Source organism: Anoplophora glabripennis, unplaced genomic scaffold, assembly GCF_000390285.2.
Source record: "Anoplophora glabripennis isolate ALB-LARVAE unplaced genomic scaffold, Agla_2.0 scaffold237, whole genome shotgun sequence".
In the NCBI taxonomy this organism is placed as follows: Eukaryota; Metazoa; Arthropoda; class Insecta; order Coleoptera; family Cerambycidae; genus Anoplophora; species Anoplophora glabripennis.
Genome location: NW_019416676.1, coordinates 562416 through 579767, shown reverse-complemented (window position 1 = coordinate 579767; position 17352 = coordinate 562416).

Genomic DNA, 17352 nt, shown 5'->3' with positions numbered 1-17352 from the left:
CCAACCATACATCTCATTATTCTTTTCTGGGCAATGAAAACTTGTGAGGAAAGTGTAGAACTTCCCCAAAAACAAAGACCATATCTGAGTCGAGAATAAACTTGAGCGTAATATACACACACAAGCTGTTCCAGATCAAGTACTGTCCTTAAATTACGAAAGAGGTATGCAAAAGAAGATAGCTTACTCACCAGTATTTCACAATGAGTTTTCCAATTTAAGTTTTTATCAATATTGAGACCTAAAAATTTAACTGTTTCATCATTGGAAGTCAAACAAACATTGTTTAGTGTAAAATTAAGGGTATTACAAATTTTTTGAGCACCATGAAATCTCAAAATTTTGGTTTTGTTTATATTGATGTACAGAGAATTTTGGTAGAACCACTCTGTCAAATTACTTAATAAACTATTACAGTCAGCTTCTAATGCATTCTCATTGATATTAGATGTAATAAGGGAGGTGTCATCAGCATATATTGTAAAATGCGTACTACTCGAGAGAGAATCTATCTCATTCACATACAATAGATAAAGCACCGGACCTAGAACAGAGCCCTGTGGGACACCTTGTTTTACTTGGTGTGACTCAGAGTTATTATTATTAATAGAAACATATTGAGTCCTATTTTCAAGAAAAGTTTTTACCCAACCCAGAGCTAAGCCTCGAATACCATATGCATACAATTTAGACATTAATTTTTTCTGGTCAACACAATCAAAAGCTTTACTGAGATCACAGAAGATACCCACTGGATACTCACCAACGTCAAGAAAATGGTAGACGCGTTCCAAAAATGAATGCATAGCGGTACCCGTTGATCTTCCTTTGCAAAAACCGTGTTGATTAACTGAGATAATGTTAAATTTTTCTAGAAAGGTTATTAATCGGTTTAAAAAACAATATTCAAATATTTTAGAAAAGACAACAGGCTGAGTAACAGGTCTATAATTCTCTATACAAGAGGGATTTCCTCCCTTGAAAATAGGAACAATTTTCCCAGATTTTAAAACATCTGGAAAGGTACCACATTCGAAGGACAAGTTAACAAGGTAGGTAATTGGTTGTATTATGCAACCAATAACACGTTTTATTAAGGACATTGGTACATCATCAGCACCAGATGAGTTTTTATTTTTTAATTTTATTGTCAATAATTTAATAATTTCATCAGCAGTGTTAGATTGTTAAATATGCTAAATCAAATAAAAAGTAGAGCCATGTTTGGAAATCAGTTTCCTTCTCCACGTAACAGATATACATCCCTTTCTAATTTCGTAAGTTTTGTAAACGAATAACACAAAACTAGTTCATTAACAACTGGACAACTATCTGCCCCGAAATTTCGCCACGTTATTATTTAAAACAATCAATAATCCTACACCAACAACTCCTATCTGCAAATCTAAACACTTCCTCCAAGAAACTACAATAATGGAAGCGGACCGGAAGACCTTATTGCGCCGACCTTAAGCCAGAAACAAACGCCTAAATCGATACCTCATAACTCATCTCCGCAGGAAACAAAACACTGGCGCCGGTGTAAGTTACATCCACCGTTCCTCCAGGGGTTACTGCGAAATGGGAAGCTAAAGACCCCTGTCCCCAGCGGCGGCATGTCACTTGTCCCTCAGATCTCAATCTCTCCCGGCTACCGTCTGGGTCCTCGTCACCTCGCAGGCAATTCAGAGAGGCACCAAACGTTTTAGTGATTGACAATTCTAAAATGTTTTATAGATGCGTCCGTCTGCGCGCTCCTAAAATTGTTTATCAACAGCATTTTCGACTCGAGATCGGCCCGTTGATTGAGGAGAGCTGTATTGGGTTTAGGGCCCGATAAAAGTAATCTCGGTTGGCTTTTTGGTGCGAAGATGACAGATTTTATAAGTTTACTTTAGTTTTAGTATGGGAAACCTTAAAGTTTTATAGCGCCGTTCGCTATTAGTCGCTGTTAAATGGATTGGATCCACTTAATACTGAGTGGTGCTTAACAACCGACAATTTTTGTGTTTGTAAACAGCGAGTGTACTGGGTGGTCTAGTTTAATGTGACGATGTTTAATTGATGACAGAACTACTAAAGATAATTCACAAAAATTAGAAAGTAATAATAAAAATTATTACAGAATTTAAAATTATTTTAAACGTATGTGAGAGGTCTTACTGAAAGATTGAGGATAGTAAAATAAAAATTGTATTGAGGATATTAAAACGAAAACAGAATAACGCTCGTGGAGTCGGATATTATTTAAAAAAATTCTTGTAAACAATGCAACACGGTGTACATTAGGCCAGGAAAAAGAGCTGGAAAATGACCATTTCGCGACTTTTTGTTTCGACAAGCTGAATTTATCACTATAGATGCTAAATATTATGTACAATAACATAATAGTTTCCACAGTCATAAAAATGGGGGAAGATTGTTTACCGGGTGGTTAATTGTATAATTTTTACGTAAATTCACGTTTTTCGCTTATAACTTCTTTCCATTCATATAAACGAGAAAACAGTAAAGTACTTTTTGTTTCGTCTTCAAAAGACCTACAAAACTAGCCCTCGAGCGTTAAAAATATTGATTAGATCAAAAGTTATAAACAGAAGAAGTTTATTTAGTTCAGTTATTCAGGGTTTTTACCTCTGAATTCTTTATAACTGAACCGATTGACGTGAAATTTTACTGAATGAGGGGAATGCCTCAAGGAACAAAACTTATATAGTGCCAAAGTGTGCTTTTGCCTTGGAGGTGGTTCCCACCCCTTCTTAGGGGTGGACATTTTTACGCCCAAAATAACCACAGGAATTGATAGAGGAGTCAATTTTAAGTAACAAATGCTATATAAAGTTTTTTGGATAATCCAATACTTTCCGAGCAATTCGTCATTGAAAAAGTTGATTTTTTACTATAAAAAGAGCTTGTTTTCGGACAGTTTTTTGCAAATAACTCTGAAACCATTGGATTTAACGAAAAAGTTGTAATGAACAAAAAGCAAGGTAATAAAAAAACAAATCTAATGGCATTATTTTGTTTTTCTCTAATTGTAATATAAACCGAGTTATGGATTTTTAAACATTATTATATGTTAGCTGAAAACTAAATTGGAATCAGTTAACGTTAAATAACGCCAAAACCATAAATATTAGGAAAAAAACGATTTGAACCTTTTTTAAAGTACTTTGAAAAACTTTTAAAATGAGCTGTTTTAAAAGTCTTTAGAATCAAAATTAACGGAAATATTGTCGAAATAACATGATAGTCTTATTTTTTTTTTAAGAAAAAAGTAATAAACAAATCAGCCTTTGACGACAGAATTAAAATTAAATGCAATTCATTTACAGATTTCTTCATTTATGTTCTAAGAATATGTTTTGGGTCTTTGGCTCACTTACAAAGCATGATTTCGAAAAAAAAACTTAATTTTTGAAAATGTAATTTTTTCAAATTTCTGAAAAAAATCGATTTTTACACTGTAACTTAAAAATTAAAGGGTGTCTGAAAAAAATACAAGAGTAAAAAAATTTAGCTTTATTTTTGCTGAATATTTTGTTTCATTTATTTATTCCTCTAAAATTAATTAAACCACCCTTTTCGAACCCTTTAAACCCTTCAAACTTAAAAATGAAGCGATTAAAAATGATCAACTCAACAGTTCACGTAGCCTTTACAATTCCCTGCAAAATGAGCCTTTGTGCGATTAAAAATCTTAAATCACGTGTATAGGTGATAATTTTAGGAAAATTTAGGTCGAACAAGAAAATTGAAGCATTTAGATCTTTTTTGTATATGTACGTATTTGGTATGTGAATATTCGAATAAACCAGTACTGAACTATATTATAACTACTATATTATAATTAGGGAATAAATGTTTATTTAATACGAATGCACATTTCAAATGTTTCTACTCTTTCATTAATATTTTTTCATTTTATTTTCGAAAGAAGGGGTATTTTTCAATGGTTGAAATGTTGCAATCGATGAATAAGATTTTTTAATCAAGAAATAAATTTTAATTTGATAAAAATGCATGATTAAAACGTTTCAAGTTGAAAAATAAATTTTATATTATTTTCATCCAAAGGGGTGGTTTTTAAAGGTTTTTCCGGGTTGAAAATTTGGGATACATTAAGTTTCATGTTAGATAGCACATGAAATTACTCATATACTGCACAAATAAAAAAGATTTGATTACATAAAATGCTTAAATTTGTATTTTTTTCTTTTTTTTTCCACCCCTTAAGAACAAAAAGCACACCTAGCGCATATATAAGTTTTGAAGTGGGGGGTAAGATGAGCCTAATTCTAAATTTTGAGAAAAATCCATGCAGTTATAAAAAATTCGGAGGTATTACGAATATTATATTTTCAGCTACAGTAACTGGGCTAATTTATGACTTTTGAATTAAACATTTATAAACTGTGTTATTATTACCAGAACGTTTTGGCATCGCATCCTCTCATTCCTTATCACTGTCTAATAACTCACACGAAATCTGGAATCGGTAAGTTGAATAGTTTACAAGTCATGGCCTTATAAACAAATTAACTGATTATTAGTCTGGACGATCCCGAGCATCTTTCACAATCGCACTGATTTTTTTCGTGGTAGATTTCATAATAATATATTGAAATCTATTATTTTGTTTTAATTTCAAATTTGCAACCTGGATTTTTTTATTTTTTAGCCTTAGTTGCAAAATGAAATATACGACGCACGCGCGTGATATAGTTATATATTATTACATATTCGGAAAAGAGCTTTAAGTCAAAAAAAAATAAAAATCGTCAAGATTTGTTGAAAAACAAGGGAGTTACAGACTGTCAAATATATTATTTTCAAGCGAATTTCGCTTTTTTAACGGCAGGACTATGAATATTATCGTCATTTTCTTCGGACTCGCTGTCGTTCGCTTCCCCCACCCTGGGAAAGTACTCCTTTTGCCGCTTATGACAGTATTTTTTTGACGCTACCAACCTAATTTGTTTAACAATAGGCCGTCAACTTTGACAGTCTGTAACTCCGTTGTTTCTCAACGAATCTTGACGATTTTTTTTAAACTTAAAGCTGTTTTCATAAGCTTTCCGAATATGTAATAACATATAACTATAACACGCGTGTGCGTCGTATATTTCATTTTGCAACTAAGGTTAAAAAATAAAAAAAATTCCAGGTTGCAAATTTGAAATTAAAAAAAAAATTATAGATTTCAACGTATTGTTATGAAATCTACCATGAAAAAAAATCAGTGCGACTGTGGAAGATGTTCGGGATCGTCCACACTAATAATTAGTTAATTTGTTTATAAGGCCATAACTTGTAAACTATTCAACTTACCGATTCCAGATTTCGTGCGAGTTATTAGACAGTGACATGGAATGAAAGGATGCGATGCCAAAATGTTCTGGTAATAATAACGCAGTTTATAAATGCTTAATTCAAACGTCAACATTCTTTGTAATTTATGTATAACATAGATTATAACTTTTTCGTTTTATTTAAAGGTAAAGAAACGAAATGAAAATAATCAGAAAATTGTATTTTTTTAAATTCTCATTTGACTAGAATTTGTATCATATAACTATATAATAGTAATTTGGTTACTAATTGAGGGGTATAGATGCAAAACCTACATTATCCACTTTTTAAAATTTTTCAGGAGGAAGGAATAACTGATTTCTCACTTTTTAAGTGACTTAAGGCTCTGAATTTTTTTTGGTAGGTATTGTATTAGAACTTTAACTTTGCTTCTTAATTGGCGAAATGACAGCACAACAATATTTGACTCTATGAAAGTGAATTAAAGTTTGGATAATGTGAGTTTTGATACAACTTTTTGGATAATGGTAGTTTTTCTCCAAATTATTCTACATTTTTACACCAATATTTATGAAGTTAAAGGAGCTTTGAAACAAACTCAATATCAATAAAACTTTTATGTAATATGGTAGTTCATAATTAAAATAAAATGCTGCACAAAATACTTGGAATACGGTTTTATTATCAGTGATGAAGTGAAATATTTTTATAATGAATCTAAAATTGCAAAGTACAAAAAATGTTGACAGTAAAAAGTTCTAATATCCGATATTTAAATATGAAACTTCAGAACGAAACTTATCTTACTTATAGAAACTCATAGAAAAACATGGAACCAACCATCTAGGAAAGCAAAACAATACGAGAAGCAAAACTCACATTCTCCTTAGGCAGTCGGCCATATTGATTTATCGCTTTAAGCTTTTTCATTGGTGGATATGGATAATGTGAGTTTTGGTACCTTCAGATCGTAAGAGAATCTGACTTTTGAAACAATTCACAGATTTCACAATTTAAAAATAAATACGAAAATGTGAGTTTGTACCACTTCTAAATTTTAAAATGGTGTAGTTCAACACGATGAACAAGATAGCGCCACTAACTCTATTTCGAAAAATTATGGATAATGTGAGTTTTGCATCTATACCCCTCAATTCTACTGATCAAGTAAATTTACTTTTAAAACTCTGTAAAAAAACAACAAAAGAGCTTTTCCAATACATTTAGAAGTGGAGAGACAGCTGTAGGATAATATTGCCTTGAGTTGACTTCGAAGTACAATATTGACCTTGGCGTATTATTATCCATATAACACCCTGGATACCTTAAGTGCTATAACAAGCAATTTTTGTTGGATATTAAGGCGCCCTTTAATCCTTTGAGTGAATGATAATTTTTTAAAATTTAGCTGCAACATGGAATCAATTTAACCTTGTCAAACTTTAAGCCAGTATGTCAAAAAACACTTTTTTTTAAGAATGACGAGCAAAGCTAACACATATCTAAAGAAGTCACAAGTCTCATAAATAAAAACTTTGCAAGTATGAAAAAAATTAAAGAAAGACATATCTGATCTAAAAAGCAGTATCCTTAAGTCATAAGCGTGCACAGGAAAAGTTGGAGGGTCAATAAACACTACGACCACCCTTTTTTCTGGGTGTGGAATTCTTTTTTTACCAAAATTTCAAAAAAGGTGTGCCAACAGAAAGTAAACGTCTGTGCAAAATTGCAACTGAGTATCTTAAAAAAAAAACAAGGGAATTGATTTAATTCTGTGATTTATATTTAATTTTCAAAATTCGAAGGAAGACTGAATCTTGCCAGAAACTAATTATTTCTCTGTAACAGTCGCGGTGACTAGAATTTTTCCCGGAGACCGAGATTTAATTGGGTTTATTGTGCCGCAAGGTTTCTCATTAAACAGCCGAACATATTTAATTGAATTTGGTGCGGCTCATAAGTTCCCTAAGAGGTACTTTAACCCTTCGAGATGGTCTGCTCAGACAAACGCTTTGTGCAGCACCGGATGTGGCACAAAAACACCGTTTTTTATGTAGATTTCAATTAAAAGGATCCGCTTTTTTCTGGATCCCTACTCATCGCGGGTAAGTGGCTCAGACATATGTTTACAAGCCCATAACAGGGCGCGGAATAGGACAAAGAACAGATAGATGCGGTTTTAGATTATTTTTGGGTGGATTTGTTTATTGTTATTTGAGGGTTATTTGGTTTTGAGGCAAATCAATTGTACAGGGTGTAAGAAGTTCGACTGCCATTACTTATAGTTTACATTATTGTACAAATATATGCATAAACGTAACTTAATACTAAACTACAAGATCAATCTGAAATATTGTAAAATGCACTAGTAACAACGTTTTTTCTTAATGTAGATTCATCTGGAGTGTTAAATTTCCAGTACTTTTGCAGAAATGCCTTCACTTGAGGGTTGGTCATCTTGTGGAGAGGAATATTCGCAGCCAAAAACATTCTGCACAAATCTTCATTAAATTTGGTTTGCCCATGGTGTTGATTACTGCTGACTTCCACAGCTTGCTTCAACGTTGACTGAACAGGACCCGATTTGATTCTGTTAGCCTTAGAAATGTGGGACGGCGTCTTGGCGTGCTGGTCTACTTGGAATTTCTTCGAGCAGGAAACAATTTTTCAACAAGCCTTGCAAAAAATGCGATCGCCATCCAAAATAAGTTCTGGATACGGTTTAATCCATTAGGCACTTTGAATTTTTGGCATGTTCGCTACGTAATTCACATTCACTTTGTTTGGGCACACTTTAGGTGTTCGAACTACTGCAACCATACTGATACTAGTAATTTCAAAAAGGATGAAAATAATTTATAGTAGAGGTATTTCAAACCTCAGCTTAACAAAGCTATAAAAATCTATTAATATTTACCTGAATATTTTTGGATTATTGTTGGGTTTAAACTTTTATGGCTTTATGTAGGTATTAAACTATTTTAAATATTTAATCTATAATTAATTATTATTGGGTTTAAACTTTTATGGCTTTATGTAGGTATTAAACTACCTACCTGTCCGAATGCCCTTGATAAGTAAATGACAACAAATTTTCTTTATTTCTACTTTCCAAAATAGAAAAAATAACGTAAATATGCAAGATATGCAAAGAAATCCTACATATGCATTAAATTACCAAATTTGAAGATATATGCAAAATATGCATAAAATATGCAATTGCATAAAATCCGGTCAAAAAAAATATAGATTTCAATGTATTATGAAATCTACCATGAAAAAAATCAGTGCGAATGTGGAAGATGCTCGGGATCGTCCAGGCTAATAATTAGTTAATTTGTTTATAAGGCCATAACTTGTAAACTATTCCACTTACCGATTCCAGATTTCGTGTGAGTTATTAGACAGTGAAGAGGAATGAGAGGATGCGATGCCAAAACGTTCTGGTAATAATAACGCAATTTATAAATGTTTAATTCAAAAGTAATAAATAAATTTCTTCTGTTTATAACTTCTAATAATCTAATCAATATTTTTTTACCCTCGAAGGCTAGTTTTGTAGGTCTTTTGAAGACGAAAAAAAAGTACTTTACTGTTTTCTCGTGGAAATGAATGGAAAAAACTTTTAAGCGAAAAACGCGAATTTACGTATAAATTATACAATTAACCACCCTGTAAACAATCTTCCCCCCATGTTTATGACTGTGGAAACTAATATGTTATTGTACATAATATTTAGCATCTATAGTGATAAGTTCAGCTTGCCGAAACAAAAAGTCGCGTCCAACTCTATATTTCCTGGACAAAAACTTCAAGACAATCGTTTTCCAGTTTTTAAATAAATAAAATAAAATGTATCGATTTTGTAGTACGAAGATAGTGTTGTGCTTATATTTTAGCTCGAATTTTAGTAATTATCAATCTCTTAAAACAGGACCAGGCACCAATAAGAAGAGTTGAAAAAATTTGAAGCTGTGTGTTTTATCATAAATAAAACAAAACAAGAACAGTTTCTTTAATATTTAGTTGGTGACTTCTAGTAATTACTTTTTTAGTTTTTCTATCTCGATTAGATTAGGAAGTACAAAATAAAATATTAATAAACAAAGTAAAGGTAGGGAATAACAAGACATACCATGCAACTGCCCCTATACAGGGCTGGTAACTGTACAGGGTGTCACCTAACGAATGTTACATACTTCAAGGGTATAATCTAGAACCCAAATGGTGTCGATTTAACAAAACTTGCTTAAACGCAAAATGTCGCAAAAAAGTTACAGGGTGTTAAAGTTTCTTTTTTATTTCTTATTTTCTCCCTAACTCAGAACCCAGTTAACCGATTTGAGCTAAATTTGCTGTTGCTTAGTTTCTCTTCATGAAGTATGCAGTGATTATGTTGCTATTAGGTTAGGGCGTTCATTTTACTACAACCCTTCGCGAATATTCTTCTGTAACTTTTTTGTCGTTTAAATTTTACACTCAACTATCAGAAATAGGTAGAGAATTTTATTCTACACAAAAATGTATATACCTATCAAAAGTCGAAATTATGCTCGGTTATGAAGATATTACAGAAAATATTTATTAACACATACCCCATGTTTTTTTGGAAATCACTACGTTGCAACATTTTTCGATTAAGCAAGTTTGGTTAAATCGACACCATTTGGGTTCTAGATTATACACTTGAAGTATGTAACATCGTTGTATGACACCCTGTATTTATAAATCAGCTGTACGACATATCTCTTTTCCTTCAAACATTGGTAAACAGATTTTACATATTAATTTAGATCCACAAACGCTCGCAGCAATAGCCACAGGCCACAGCCAATGGGTCCAGAGCGCTTAAGGCGACAAAATTCTCACCCATGTTTCAAGTACAGCCGGCAAGACTCAAAAAGACAAAATCTGCGGCACCACCAAGTCATGCGTTCGATCGTCAACCCAGTTAACTTGCAGTTACAAAATCTGGGCTTCAGACTTAAAAATATGCTGACTAATATCAAAAACAAAGATATACTGCAAAGTAGGATCCCTTTGAAGTAGTGCACGATCTCAGGACCGGAACAATCCTTTGTGTCGTCCCTCGGCGCGTGGCGATAGTTAGATGAGCAGTTCAGAGTGCTTATAATTTAGGTCGAATTGCCGCCGCTATCAGATATTACCCGTCACAATGGCGAAGAATAACACTAGCGCTAGATACGAAAAGATATCGGAGAGCGAAATGGTCGAAAAAAGTGTTCGCACAATCGCGACCGCCGAACGGTCCGCATGGTTGGTCCCGTATGACATCGACAAGGACGAAATTGCCCATCTGTGCGGGGTGCCCCCAGTCACACGGGTAAACCGAGTGGAAGTGTGCCCGGAACGGCCGCGGGTGCTGGTATAGTGCGTTTCGTAGAAGGATGGATCATTCACTACTAACACAATCTTGAAAAATAATCCTTTTTTTGAGCCCTATGTGAAGTGTCAAACCATAAATCATCTTTATCCACAATCACCTTATAATCGGACTTTTATCCACACATATAAACTGTCTAAAGTGATACTTTATCCACTAGTAGAATAAAGTAACTTTATTTCACTAGCAGAATAATGAAAAAATGATAAATCTATAACAAATCAAATTTTATTTATTTACTTATTAACATTAACATTTACAGTAATAGACATTTCATGTTTTGTTTTATCACATTTAACTTCCTTTCCGTTAATAACAACCCTTGTAGCATTGTTGCCATCATTTTCGGAACGCATCTGCCGAAGTTTGTGAAGAATTTACACAAGTTACAGACGTCTCTTTTTGTAAGGAACAGCTATATTGTCCTTGGATTTTCCTTGCAATTTCAAGTTTGTTAGATATAGACTCCTCAACATAACTTTCTGCTACAGAGGAGCTGTCATACAATGGCCTGTTTACTCTCCTTATTTCTACAGCATATGATATGCTTGAAATATTCTTGTAGCTCGGAAAGGCTATCCCCATATTTCTTGAGGTGTTGTCGATGATATGCGCATTATTTCCTTAAGATGAGGCCTATTTTTGTATAAGGGCTGCCCCATATAGATCAGTGCTAGATATGTTTCTTTGTCTTTAGGTACCCTGATGGCTTGTTCAATATTATTACTGTTATTCTCAAAGCTGGTCGGAACACGAATCTGCAGAATAGTTGTGTTTCGCAATATTTCTGTACATATCTGAAATAATATCTCGGCTGTAGATTTGTTGACTCCAGAGCTTTCTTCTTAAGATATTTAACGGAATTAGGGACACAGAATAATTCGTGGAACTGATCTATAGGGGAGGGAGTCCGTCTCCACATTTTTGACAGTACTGTGATCATCCTTTTCGTAGCTTGAAAGATCCAATTTGAACGTATAGTTGACACGTTCAGTCCATAGTATCTCGAAACGAACTATAGCCGGTATCGCAATTATTATTAGTAAGGGAGTGATGCAGGCCGAAGGACAAATGGCTGTTTATCTTCCTTAAATTGGCTGTTAATAATCGACGCCTTTCACAGGGTGTCACAGCGCGTATGTTTGGGGTAGATTTATTTTTTTACGCAATATGCACCGATATAGATTAAGCATATTGTATTTCATAGCTCGCGGTTGATCCTGGTGTGGGAATTTTTTGCGAGTAGTGGGTATTTCTACTGTGTCTATTCAGAACAAAAGGAAGGGAACATATGTCACGTGTCTATTTTTATTTTAAATAATTCAAAGGGCGGATGATCAATATGCGGTTTACGCAGGTTTTTAGGGAGGGAATAAAAAACGACGAATCTTCCAGTTTCTACTGCGTCCCTTCTCTCTTTTTTTATGTGGGTTTAATTAATTTAACTCAGAAAAAAACAAAGTGATTTTTTTTTGTATCTGAAACTATACGAACCGAGGTTTTTCGTATTCGATTTTCTGTTAATAATGTGTAAAAACAACATTTTTGTCATAAAAAGACGTCTTGGCTGAGTTCAAGCGGATTTTTTTGTTTAATTTCTAAGGAAATCATCGGAACAGCGAAAAACAGAAGTTTTTGTTTGGTCTGAAAGTTCTTTATGTCACGCTAACGTGATATAAAACCAGAACAACTGACTTAAATACTCATGAGGACACACTTTTTTTTACAAGATTTACGGAAACGGAACTAAGTAAACGTGCCAGCACTCATATAGGCAATAGTCGTTCTGAAAATGAGATATAAACTATAGTAAATAAAATATTAACAGTTTATTGAATTATTTCGGATTATTTCTCTACCGACGTAATTGTGATATAAATGTAAATAAATAATGTTTTTTAAAGCTTTATATGTCACTCAAAAAGTTCATCAGCATATCAATTTTTAAAGTAGTTTGTTTAAATTTAGGAATACATAGCGTTGATTGTACAAGCTGGATGTAATTTTTCTTTACAGAAAATGTAACATCTAGTTCATGTGTTTTTATTATATCTAAACGATCACACTTTTTATTATTTGACAGTTTGAATTTATTTGTGTTCGCCTGTTTCCGTTGTTAGATATGTCATGCTATTTATTCTATTATTACTTACAATATCTTTTGGAATTGGTAGTCAACAAGGATTCGAGTCCACAGAAGTAATTTGAAATGCATTTTTAACCGTTCAAGAAGATAATCGTGATCTCTTTTAATTTTCTTTAAACAGTACTATTTTCTTTCTCCAAAATTTTAGATGAACTTCACTGCATTATATGATCGTTTTCCCAAAATGATCACAAATTGTCTCGATTAATAAATTTATATCTGTTAGTGTAAGTTGGTTTCCTATAAACACCTCTTTATAAAGAATTGCAATTTATTTAGATTAAAATAACTAAAAAGGGCAATGTACTGTTTTCTGTTTCCAAAGATAATTTAACTGTTAGTTCCTAGTTATTTATTTTATCTATTGTAGAAAAATATTGGGGTTTTATCAACTTTTACCTGTTTCTTTCAGAATGCAAATTGCTTTAAAAAATACTGAGATAAATGAGAAAAATGGAAAAAAGTTTTTTTTCAAAATTGATTTTCTCAAAAGCCCCATTTTTTATTTTCATCAAATTTGGATGTCTTTCAAGGTAAAATAAACTGTCATTTAGCCAAGCGGCAAAATGCCAAGTTGCTCCGTTGCGGGAGATACGGTTTCCAAAATGCATATTATTTTCAAGTTCTGTTATTTTGGCCCAAATCATCTTATCAAAACATTTTCTTTTTCAGAATGTGCAGAATTTCATCAGCTTTTACCTGTTTTTTTTTTCAGAATTCAAATTGATTTAAAACTTTCCGGAAAAAACGGAGTTACAGACTGTCAAATATATTATTTTCAAGCGAATTTCGCTTTTTTAAGGGCAGGACTATGAATATTGTCGTCATTTTCTTCGGACTCGCTGACTTTTGACAATATTTCTTATGCACTTAACATACTTCCACAAATAATATATTTTTACCTGGGAAAGTACTCGGGTTGCCGGTTATGACAGTATTTTTTTGCAGCTACCAAGCTAATTTGTTTAACAATAGGCCGTCAACTTTGACAGTCTGTAACTCCGTTGTTTTTCGACGATTCTTGACGATTTTTTTTAACTTAAAGCTCTTTTCATAAGCTTTCCGAATATGTAATAATATATAATTATATCACGCGCGTGCGTCGTATATTTAATTTTGCAACTAAGGCTAAAAAATTAAAAACTTTCCAGGTTGCAAATTTGAGATTAAAAAAAAAATGATAGATTTCAATGTATTATTATGAAATCTACCATGAAAAAAATCAGTACGATTGTGGAAGATCCTCGGGATCGTCCAGACTAATAATTAGTTAATTTGTTTATAAGGCCATAATTTGTAAACTATTTAACTTACCGATTCCAGATTTCGTGTGAGTTAGTAGACAGTGATAAGGAATGAGAGAATGCGATGCCAAAACGCTCTGGTAATAATAACGCAGTTTATAAATGTTTAATTCAAAAGTCATAAATAAATTTCTTCTGTCTATAACTTTTGAACAAATCAATATTTTTTAACGCTCAAGGGCTAGTTTTGTAGGTCTTTTGAAGACGAACAAAAATGTATTGTTTTCTCGTGGAAATTAACGGAAAAAAGTTATAAGCGAAAAACGTGAATTTACGTAAAAATTAAACAATTAACCACCCTGTAAACAATCTTCCCCCCATTTTTATGACTGTGGAAACTAATATGTTATTGTACATAATATTTAGCATCAGCTTGCCGAAACAAAAAGTCGCGAAAGGGTCATTTCCCAGCTATTTTTCCTGGCCTATCGTGTCCCCATTCGGTTTCCGCAGTAATTAGCAATAATTCGAAAGTTATGAAGTTATTAACCTCCCAGGGTCGAAGCTATTTTTCCGAACTGTCACCGGCTAATTCCGTCGGCGGCTAATTTCCCATCCATCCATACATTACGGCCAACCCCTCGACCTCGCCACGTACCGAAAAAATCAAATTACCCACCCGTGGCACAGTCGCCAGAAAATAACGCACGCGTCTCTGTTATTTTGCCTAATCCGGCGCAATTTGGGACACCCTCGCCAGTGATTAGGCCCGCCGCCCCCCCGAAATGTCAATAGAATCGAGTTAGCCGAACGCGGGCGGACTATCGAGTGCCGTCTGGACGGCGAATTTGTTAGTACACCCTAATCCGAGTGGGCTTGGCTCGAGTGCCTCGTGGGACAAGGCTAGTCCATTGTTATGTGTTTCGGAACTAGCCTGCTGGATTTACAAGATCTTATGTGTATACGGGGTGGTCCTGCTAATAGGATTTATCGGTTTCAGATACAGGGTGATTTTCTACGGCAGTCAACATCGACAAAGGACGATGCCGTCGACAGGGAGAGCCAGGGAGATTTCGGAGATAATAAGCTCTCAGGATTCTGCGAACCAAACTGAAAGCCAAAAACACGAAGCCCACAAGCAGGCCTAGTTTAAAAGGTTCTGAAATGGAAAGAGGGGTGAATTTGATAAGTAGAAATGGTGCCGCACTTTGCCGGATCACGCAAGAGAGCCACCAGCGGAGTTGCCTTTGCCTGTGATCAAACGTCGACCCGATCCATCGATAAATTTATAACCAGTACCTGGCCAGAGTTTGTACTCGCTCCAGATACTTTCTTAAAAATATTCCAAAAAAAAAACGTGGATTTGGGATCCATACCATACTCACTTTATTGGAAAAGGTGTTCTCTTGTTTCATATCCAAAACATTTTTATTCGCAGTACTGGACAATACTGGTTTCTAAATTTAGGAAATATTCTATACAGGGTGTATGTAGTAATACCGAAAAAAATGTTAGGGGCAATTCTCTGATGAAAATTAATGGAGTCTTTGGTATAAAATTTTTTGAAAAAAAACCCTCCAAAAATTAAAAAAAAATGTGTGTCTTTTTTGTCTTCCATGTATATAAAAATTTGTTTTTGTTTTTACCTTCCACGTATATCAAGCTAAAGAAAGCAAACTCGGTGACCATTATCTGTCAAAAAATTACACTTTTTGAACTTTTTTCAACCCTGAAGTATTTTTGTAAGGGTTTGAAATAATCAACCCCTATGACATTTTTTCATATAATTTTCTTCCATAACATTTTTTCCTTTTAAAAAATATGTCTAAAAGCCTCATTCATTTACCAACATTTTGATCTAAGTTTTTTCGAAAAGTTAAGGATTTATGAGAAAAAAGATGTATTGCAATGCACTTTTAAAAAGGTGAGCTGTTTAACGCGAAAATTTGCCGAAAATGTCATAGAAGTTAATTATTTCAACCCCTTACAAAAATAAGTACTTCAGGGTTGAAAAAATTTCAAAAAGTGTAGTTTTTTTGACAGATAATGTTCACCAAGTTTGGTTTCTTTAGCTTGATATACGTATCTTCTACGTAAAACAAAAACAAATTTTTGTTTTTAAAATTTTGGAGTGGCGTAACTTTTCAGGGGAGTTTTCTCAGAAAATTTTATACCAAAGACCCCTATTAATTTTCATCAGAAAATCGCCCCTTACATCTTTTCGGTGTTATTTAGATACACCCTGTATAATAACAAACGAGAAAATCAGTAGTTATCAACTGAAAGTATTATATGATGAATTTTCTACAGGGTTTTTAAAAGCATACTAAACAAGTCATACGATTTTTTAAGGAAAAACACCCTGTATATTATTTAAATACTCTCTGTACCAAATTTAATATCGTTATCTGATAGTTCTAGCTGAGAGTTACAATTTTCTAATTTAACACACAATTTTTTTCCTGAAAGAGGTGCATTCGATGGATATAAAACAAGAGAACATTTTTTTGTTAGTAAAACGTTAAATATTGTAAAAGCAACATTTTTTTAAATTTAATAAGCGGCATACCATTTGTTTAACAAAGACATTTGCATGACACTAGATTTTCCATTTCAACTACGCCTGATAACAAAGATCCAAGATATTTCCATCATGTAAAATTAGCCCTTTATTTGTTTACAACTAAGTTTATTTTTTTAAATGCAACACCCTCTATCTTGGAAATATCTATCGAAGTAGGTACTTTTCTGTTTATTCTTTTTCTAGAAAATAAACTCGAACTCGACCTATTTATACTTCTTGTCATGATATTTGGTCACCCTGTAGGGACATAATGATGTATATTCGTCTGAGGTAACGATCGTTGTCGATGATTTCATTTGAAGTGGTTAATCCTCTACTACATAATTTGCATTTTATAATGAAGCAATAGTGTGGGCTTTGTTAAGATTATCATTTTTGATATGCCTTTACATTTGCCATAATGAGGTTTTAGATTAAATAGCGTTCTCAAAATGTAACGTATCCAGAATCTTAGACATTTAAAAGATATATGAGTACTGTTTCATTATTTTGAAATTGCAGTTTCTGAGTTATGAGTCCTCATCAGTTTAGATCACAAAATTGATTCTAACTATGTTTTTTCGAAAACTGTCAGCTAAACTCGACATTTTCGTTAAATTTTCAGTTCACAAAGTGAGTCTTTTTTGTCATCTACCTGTAAAATGCTTTTATGTTCTAGAAC